The sequence below is a fragment of the Gossypium raimondii genome, chromosome 4, assembly GCF_025698545.1.
Source record: "Gossypium raimondii isolate GPD5lz chromosome 4, ASM2569854v1, whole genome shotgun sequence".
Taxonomy (NCBI): domain Eukaryota; kingdom Viridiplantae; phylum Streptophyta; class Magnoliopsida; order Malvales; family Malvaceae; genus Gossypium; species Gossypium raimondii.
Window position 1 is genome coordinate 18,421,637 of NC_068568.1, and position 10,163 is coordinate 18,431,799.

Here is a 10,163-nt window from a genome sequence, read left to right on the forward strand (position 1 = left end):
AAATATATGCATATTTTACCAATTATGCTATCTCAAACCATTCATCAATATGTCTATGTGATTTCCATCATTCAACCATATCAAACCTATATCAAACATATTAAGGCCATATATATACAAGTCAAAATATACCAATCACAAGCCATACCTATGAATAGTTTCAACCGAACATTTACATGCCATCATTGGCCAAACTTAACCTATACATGCCATTATAACCAAAATTTAGTTTACTATATATACCAAAAAGGCTGATGGATTGTGTGAGATATCTCTGCCAAGCTTCCAACCCAACGAGTTTCCGAATTACTATAAAACAGGGAAAATAAAACAAAGTAAACTTTAAGGCTTAGTAAGTTCGTATAAAATGGAATTTAACTTACCATTTATCTCACATTTAAGGTAAGCAAACTAAAAATGCTAAAACCAATTTGGCCATATGCCTAAACACACATATCCTCATCAAGTATATTAGTCATGTAATTCATATAATAACTCATAATCACAAATGTACATAGTCATCAGGCAAGTTTCATACACATGTATCTTTCATATCATTTTTCAACATATCAAGTAACATCATTTCATACTCATTTTGTTTCATATTAGAATTTTGCCCATTGAATCATTTAAAATATCGATGGATACATAGGTAGTACACACAAAGTGTACAAATTGCAATCCGTCAATTCATATTCAGGAATGCTCATGTGAGCATAAAAAATGGGTATCTCTTTCGAGCCATGTAACAGGAAGCTAATGTGAGCCATGTAACGGGAAGCTCATAAGAGCCATAATCAGGAAGCTCATGCGAGCCAATATCGGGTAACTCCGAAGAGCCATTAATTGGGAAGCTCATGGGAGAGCCTTTAATCGAGAAGCTCGTAAGAACCATATGTCGGGATGCTCATAAGAGCCAAATAACGGGAAACTCGTGAGAGCCAAATATTAGGATGCTTATGAGTGCGAATAACGGGACGGTCTTGCAAGCTATGGTGTGTCCCCAACCCATGCATTACCACAACCAATCGGGAACCCTTAATGTCAATGTCATTTGTATCCATTGAATTTCTTAAGTTCAAACGGGACTTAGCACTTGTCAAACATTATTGGATATGTAATCCATAATTATACATGACAATTTTATACATTTTACATACATAACATTCAATTCAGACATATAAATATACAATTTAATTACACAAACTTACTTCGACAAATGTTCGTAGACTTGTAAGCTACTAATCCGATACTTTTTTTTCCTCATTCTAAATTTGTATTTGGTCTATCCGGATCTATATGAATGAATTTAACTCAATTTAATACAATCCATACTCAATTCAATCCAATACACATCTTTAGCAAAATTACTATTTTGCCCCTATACTTTTAATTAATTATGATTTTGTCCCTAGGCTCGGAAATGAAATTCATACAATTTAATCCTTATTCCAAGCCTAGCCAATTTTTATACATCACAATATCAGCCCATGTATTTCATAAAGTTTAGAATTTTTATATGAATTTTCCATCTTTACAATTTAGTCCCTAAATCACAATTTCATCAAAATTCACTTTACAAAAGTTGTTTATCTATCAATAACCTTTCATTTTCTACCATAAAACTTCATAATTCAACTATGCTCATCCATGGCAAAACTTTGATACTTTAATAGCTTTACAAATTAATCCTCGAGATAGCTAGATTAAGCTATTACGATCTTGGAAACATAAAAATTATTAAAAACGTGATAAAGATACTTACCCAATTAAGCCAAATAAGCTTGCTTACTTCAAGTTCTCATAACTAGGGTTTCCATGTTTTTAATTTTAGGAAAGATGATGAAAATGATGATATTTTTATTATTTAATTCATTTATCGTCTTTATTTTATCATCTTTCCAATTTAACCCTTAATAATTTACTAAATTCCAATGATGAATAATCATCCTTATCTACTAACTCCACTAAATGATCTATTTGCCATATAAGGACCTCCAATTTTGAATTCCATAGCTATTTGATACTTTTAACTACTAGAATTCAACTTTTACATTTTATGCAATTTGGTCCTTTTATCGATTGAACATAAAATCAGTAAAATTTCTTAACGAAATTTTCTTATGATATTCCTATTATAATGTAGACCATAAAATAATATTAAAATAATTTTTCTTTCGAACTCGGATTTGTGGTCCGAAAACCACTGTTCCAATTTAACTAAAAACGGGTTATTACAGTTCCTATCATAGTTTTCCCAACACGGACTGGTTCTCCACATATATTTCAGTTGAAGGTGGACTTCTGCTTATAGGGAAAAATTCACTCCATAAGATAATTTTTATTGGTATCCGTACACTTGCTTAGCTCACCCATTCTATGTCTTTCATGGGGGTAAGTTTCCTTAAACAAGGTAGGTCTTCACAAACGACCCCTATGTGTTTATATTCTGCAAACACATCTCGCAGGGTCTCTCCTTATTTCGTGTATAAAAAATTATTAAGGGTTCGTAGGTACCAATTTGCCAATTGTTAGGGTTCGCATTCTGCACAGTTCGACAACCCTATCACTTTGTAGCAACCTTGGCAAACTCTATATTAATTAGCTAGTTTTGGTTGTTTCATGTTTTTTCTTATGGCGTATACTCTCTTAAAAATTTAAAGAGTTGGGCATGAACATGTAAACTAAGAAAATATCAATCAAACTTGGACTATATTCATAAACTTAAAATTCAAGTGTGTTTATATTTAGTTTTATCGGTTTGTAATAAAATCATAAAGAAAATCTTTAAGAAAATACTATTGAAATAAACAAATAAAAATGAAAGAATAAATTTCCATAAAATTAGAATTATGAAGGAGCTAATATGAAAGTGTTGGATTTCAACATTCATAATGGACACTTATTATAATATTTTTTACACATTGTCATTAATGGCGAGATAATTTTAGTTTTTGAATTCAAATAATTAAATTGACAAATGCATTTGGTTCTACAAATAAAACAAAAACAAGAGAGGTGTGCTTTCTCTCTCACATCAAACAACAATAATTAAAAAGACAAATTTTTGTCCCAATGCTTTATGAAGACTCAATATGTTTTCTAATTTTATATAATTCTGAAATAATCTTGCATGATAATTACAATTAGTAAATGTTCACAATGCATGATAATTACAATTAGTAAATGTTCACATTAGCATCAGAGCCAGGAAAACATATATTAAGATTGGAGTTGACACGACCTTCACTACTAGCTCTACCACCAAAAAGGAAATCACAAAATTATTGGCACTCTATGGATGTCTAATTTGGATATCAAACTACCAAAAGATTTTATCAAATCCTTCTCGTTAATTTATGAGGAGATTAATTATTAGTATTTTTATATTTAGTTTCAAGCTTGATCTATGTGTTAGGAAATTTTATTTATTTTATGAAAAATTATATGTGGGTTTTAAGCATGTTATTAGACATTTAAAAAAAATATGTCTATGAACCTTGTTTTAAATATGTACATTTCATTATATATATTTTAAATAAACATATAATTATGGTAAAATTTCAAGATTATGAGTAAATTTGCATTGGCGGGAGTTCTAAGGCATTTGTTATCTTTAAAATAGAAGTTTTAAAATAAGTTAGTAATGACTAAACATATTGATATGGAATTTGATTATGAAACTAAGTGAACTTTTGGTTCCATACTATATGGATTGTGACCAAATAAATAAAAAAAGTATGTATGTTAGGCATTAATAAGTGCATAATGCCTCTATGTAGAACAATTTTGTTTTGAGATGACAACTTCTTTGATAAATATAATTGCTAAGCTTAGCAAAGGTGAAAAGCTAAATAGAAAAAAACTTTGAAATCTAGTGTATGAAATCAGTATGTATTAGAGGTCGAAAAGGTTTATAAGGTTTTGAACAATGTCTTAGAAGAGCTTGAAAATGGGAACATGACCTAACATTGAAGGGATTGAGAGGTTTATGATGCCTAGATTATGTTGCTAAGCAGTATGGATAATGAAATTATGCATGAATTAAGGAAATATGAGGTTATAAAAGAAAGGTGGATTGCTCTTAAGGTGAAGTTTGGTGGCACCTCGGTCACTAAACTTACGCTACTTATTAGAAAAATCCTAATCATAATATGAGGCAACATGTAAGAGAAATGTCAAGTATAATAAGTGAGTTGAAAGATGTCGATCACACTTTGCCTAATAAACTATAGGTTCAAATACTTATTTGATTCTTACCTCACGGTTGAGAGCATATGCAAATGCACCTTACCCACCATAGGAACATCAATACACTGATTCTTCTCAACATCTTCAGCTGGAAGAAGATCATACTGAGGTAACTAATCTAATAATGATGTGAATATGGTGGGAACAAGTTCCATTGCAGCTCCGAGTACTAAGTGCAAACCATAAAGTGGGTATAAGGGAAAAACTTTTAATAAGACAAAGGTTAGATTTCAAGGAAAAGGAAAGTCTTCCCAGACATTCAGAAAGGAGAAGAACACAAATAAAGTTAAGTGCTTTAACTATAACAAGAAGGGTCACTCTGCTTGTGAGTGCACTGAGCCAAAGAAGACATTGGAGCTAGAAACAATGTAGCTCAAGACCAATATATGTTTGTGGATTTCCATCAAATCTTATTAGGAACTAAATGGATTTAGAAGGCAAAAATATAAGGGTTGAAGTCAAGGGAATTAAAACCTACAATTAGGATCCTACATGATGTGTTATTTGCTCCCAATATATGACAAAATTTGGTCTCAGTAATAGTTATTCTTAATTATGGTTTTAAATTGATTTTCTGTAGTATTGGTGTGGATTTATTTTTAAGGAAAACTTATTATGGATTTGGTTATTAGCTGAATGGTTTTATTGTATTGGATATTAACTATATGTAATGTAGTAATAATGCTACTTATAGTTATTCACTAGTTACATATTCTAATAATGCAAATGTAGATGTGACTATTTGGCATGTTGGATTTGTTACATTGGACAACATAGAATAAATAGGTTGGCTAAAGAAGGATTATTAGGCCCTATCTAAAAAGAAATTAATCGAGGAATAGTAGGGTTGTTCAAATTTCAGTTAAAATCGAATTAGCTTACCAAACCGATCTAATTCGGTTCATCGATCAGTTAATCAATATAATTCGGTCAGAGGTTGATTAATGATTTTTTGAAAGTTCGGTTATCAATTAATTCGGTTCGAAATCAGGTAATTAAACAAATTAACCGAATTAACTGAACTTAATAATTAATAATAAAAACTATATGTAGTTTTAATTCGGTCAAATAAACATTATCAATTTATTTTTGTTTAATATGTTTTATACTTGTTTTAACCAAAAATAAAAATAAAAACATATAAATTTTGGTTAATTGGGTTAATCAATCAAGTAATGGCGAAATATTTCGCTTCGATTAAGTTTTTTTGAAAAAATTGTAATGCCTTAAAATATAAGGGGTTAGAAGAATCGGGTTATTAAATCATAGTGTTGAAACAAATATCGAAATTAGGGTAAAAATAATTAAATTATTAAAATAGTATAATCGGTGTTATTATATTAATTAATCTAAAATGAAACTTGATTACGAGGTTTAATTTGAAAATAGTATGTTTTAATTGGGGTAGGACCTAGCTGGAAAAGGGGTAAAATGAATTAAAATATTAATAATGAGACTTGACTATAAGTATTAATTATTTTATGTAAACTAAAATAGGAATGTGTTCAAAATTATAAATTTAAATAACTTAATAAAAATTTGAGTAAATGAATAAGCTAATAAAGAATAGGAAAGTTGAGCCGAAATAAATATATACAATTAAGAAATAAAATTAAGTAAGAAATGAGCCTTAGGCTTGGTGGTCAAGCTTCCTTCCTTTATTTATTTTCCTTTTATTTTAAGCAATCTAAGATAAAAGCCACACTAAAACAAATATTATTTGAGGTAGCTTAGGCCTAATGGTTAGCACACTAGTTTTCTTCCCAATTAACCCAGGTTCAAATCCTTTCTTCCCTTTTCATTTCATAATTTCACCAAAGACACTCCAAACATTAAAACATGTACAATTAACTGTAAAATATTAAACAAAAAAAATGGTAGTGGCCCGACGGATAAGGCATTGGTACCCCTTGAGAACCCAAGATTCGATCCTCCTCCATTCATTTTAATTTCATATTCGAGAAAAATTTAGGGAAATTACAAGTGACGCCCCTGGGGTTTACAAACCCTAGTAATTGACCCAATTATTTCTTAATTAGAATTTATTTCTTATCCTTTTCTCAAATTTCCAATAGAATTAGAATTCTATCATCTTTTTATCTTATTTCCCTAATTAGAATTTCAATTTGCTCTTTTCAAATCCTAATAGAATTTTCTCTCCGTCTTTTTATTTATTCTTTTTTTTCTTTCTCTTTTCTATACATCATAATTTTATTTCATTATTAAGCATTATTTTTGCTTCCCGAATCAAAATCTATTCCCGATTCAAATCATTTCTCAACCAGATTCATAATCACCACTAGAAACATTCTTAAATCTTGCCAAGAAGTGGTAAGTACGCCTCAAATCCCGAAGTTTGATATTGAATCTTTGTAGATTTTATATCTAACAATAATCTTGTGATCAATTAAACGATCTTTCTCGATTTTTCACTGAATCTTTTGACAAGCTTGACAAATCTTGAAATCCATTATTAATTCTTGCATAAATTTCATTTTAAGGACTCGATTTAGGTACCCTGGACTAGATTTAATCGTAAGAAACGATGTTTAAGACCTCGAATTCAGGTCTGTGTTCTTTCGTGAGAATATCGAGCCAAAATTGAGCCTAGCCTAGACCACACGACCAACCACACGGGAGTGTGGGCCATTTGTGTGGACTAGATGACCCTCATACATGGCCATGCCACCCTTGAAACCCTAGAATGTTTGACTTTCACACAGCCTAGGGCCCCCCACAGCCTCCCACACAACCTTGTACCCCATCCACACGGTCTAGGGCTTCCTACACAGTCCGATCACATGACCATGTGTCCCTTGTAACTTAAAATTTATAGTTTTGATCAATTTAGTCATTGAATAGGTTTCGTACAATTTTTAGTGAATTAAATTATGCAATTAGGTCCCTGATAATATGAGATATGCTAGAATCTATGATTGATCGAATTGATTTGGTGTTCAATTATATTTATGAATATTTGCATGAATTATGAATAGTATATATTACCTTTGTATTTATACACATGTGATCGTATGGATGACATGCCCTATATTATTATCAATATTGAATACATGAAAAGCTTGAATTGCTACTGATTGACAATGCGATAAATTATTTATTATGCCTTAAATGCATTGTACAGAGCAAACAGTTAATCTGCAAGTAAAATGGCAAGTACAGAGCATAGCCATGCGGGATTTCTTAACTGCAAACTACTATGTGTTCACGACCAAATGGCAGATTTCATTGGTAGATACTGTTGTAAACCCATAGCCAAAGGCCGATTCCAATGACGATTTTATGTTGTAGAATCTACAACCAAAAAACAGTTTATATCTACAAAACTTTTGTTGTGAACCCACAGCCAAAGGAGGATTCCAACTGTAAGGACTTACTGTGTGTCCAACACCAATATGATAGTTGTTGTCTGCAAACTAGTAGTTGTTTATCCACAAAGTGGCATAAAGGTAGAGGAGTTATGGGGAACTCCTACGGTGGTGTGTAGCGGTGGGGTAAGAATTATTCTGTTTAAAACCCGAAGCTGTATGGCATCATATAAATCATGTGTATACAATTCTGAAAATTATGTTATGATACATATGCGTGAATCTATATATATGCATGGAATATCCTTATTGTGGCAGCTCTAATGATTTGGTTATCCTAGACACTGCTATTGTGATTTCTGATTTATCGATAATGGCTGCATTTGAAAAACTAATATTATGAACCAAATTATTATCTTTGATTATTCTATGCAATGTTATTAAATGTGCACTAATGATTGTCGCATTGATTTTTTGTAAATGGACTCACACTGAGCGTTAAAGCTCACTCTCCCTTTAATTTCATCCTTATAGATAATCCATTGGTTAGGACTTGGGCATAGCATCCGGAGGGTCTTGGCATAATCTGTTTTATTTTCAGTTATTTTAGGCTTAATCTTTTGATTTATTTTATTATTCAAAGATTGTAATGTTTTATTTATATTTGGCATGGGAATTAGGAATTAGGTTTATTTTTATTATGCATGACATTTAATTATAATATTTAAGATATTAGGCTATGATTATTACATAAAATGCTTGAACCTTGATTTTAAAAACCACTTAAATATCATCTTTTCCGCTGCTAGAAGATAACTAGAACCCTGAAGAATAATAAAATGACATTTAAACTAAGTTTTTACCAATTTAAACAAATGTTTTAAAATAACTGTTTTCAGAAAACTACGGCAACCTTGTTAGGCCATCTCGGTGGCTGATGTAGTCTTTCGAATCCGGGTTTAACGTCTAGGCTAGGTCGGGGATGTTACAAAATTTTGGTTCTTTAACTATTATAGGATTAAAAATTTCAGTTAATTCGATTAATACTAGTTCAGTTCGCTTAACTGTTCAAACACCCCTAGCTATATGTGAAAATTGTCTAGCTAGTAATTTGAAAAGAAAACCATTCGATAAAGGGACTCAAGCCAAATTACCTTTACAATTAACACATTATGATATTTGTGGCCCAATGAATGTTAAGGCATGAAGTGGAGGAGTATATTTCATCATTTTTAAATGACTATACACGCTCCAGTTTTGTCTATTTGATTTCCTACAAGTTTGAAGCATTATAATGTTTTAGAAAATATGTTACTTTAATGGAAAGTTAACTAGATAAAAATGTAAAAGCATCAATGACTGACTGAGGACATGAATATTTCCCTGATCAGTTTAGGAACTTGTGTGATGAAAAAGGGATAGATAGACATCTAACCATTCTGGGAAATCCATAACAAAATGATGTTGCAGAAAGAAGGAACAAAACACTTCTAGAAATGGTCAAGTCTATGATGGCATAAGCAAATTTTCCCATTACCTTTTGGGGTGATGCTTTAATGATAGCTGCCTCGGTATTGAAATAAGCACACTCCAAATCTGTTGTACCGACTCTCTATAAATTTTAGACTAGTATAAAAACCCAATCTTAGTAATCTAAGACCATGAGATGGCGCTATATATGTACATGTGTTTGTTCACCATCTTGACAAATTTATTTCAAGAGGTAAAAATAGTATATTTGTAAAATACTTAGGACATTCAAAGGGATATGTGTAAAGGTGAATAAGAAAGTGGGAGTGTCACTGAGTTTGAGTATCAAGATGTCATATTTCTAGAAAATGATTTTTTTCACATATGTGAGAGTAAATAATATTTTTCTCTCTATGAGATAAAATATCTTAATGATTTGATTTGTTCAAATCAATTTCTACTTTTTTTTCCTGAAAATGTAATATTGTTATCTCATCCAAGTGAGAGGTTAACAAGAGATGAGAAATTGTTTCACAAAACCCTCAAGTTAGCCATAGTTATCATGGAAAAATACCTCAATGTTGTTTTGACATAGAGGGAGAAAATTTCTTAATTACTCTATAAGATGAAGAATAACTTAAAAATGTGGTATAAGCTCTTATTTTAATGCAAAAGATAAATGTATGAAATTAATGGAAGAAGAAATAGAGTCAATGAGATCAAACAATGTTTGGGAATTGTTTGACCTACCAATTGGACATAAAGAGATGAAGAAAAAATTGGTTTTCAAAATTAAGCATAAATATGTTGGCACAAATGAGAGATACAAGGCATTCTTTGTAACGAAAGGGAATACCCTACAAAAGGGAATTGGAAATGAAGAGATTTTCTCTCATGTTATGAGATTGACCTCTATACACTTAATTTTGGCATTAGTAGAAAGTTTAGATTTGGAGTTGTATCAAATAGCTGTAAAAGATACTTCTCTAAATAGAGAAATTGAAGAAGAAATCTATATGAAACAACTTGTAAAATTTATTTGCAAAATTTAAGAGCACAAACTTCGCATGTTATTGAGATCCATTTATGGTCTTAAACAATCTTCTAGAAATGTGA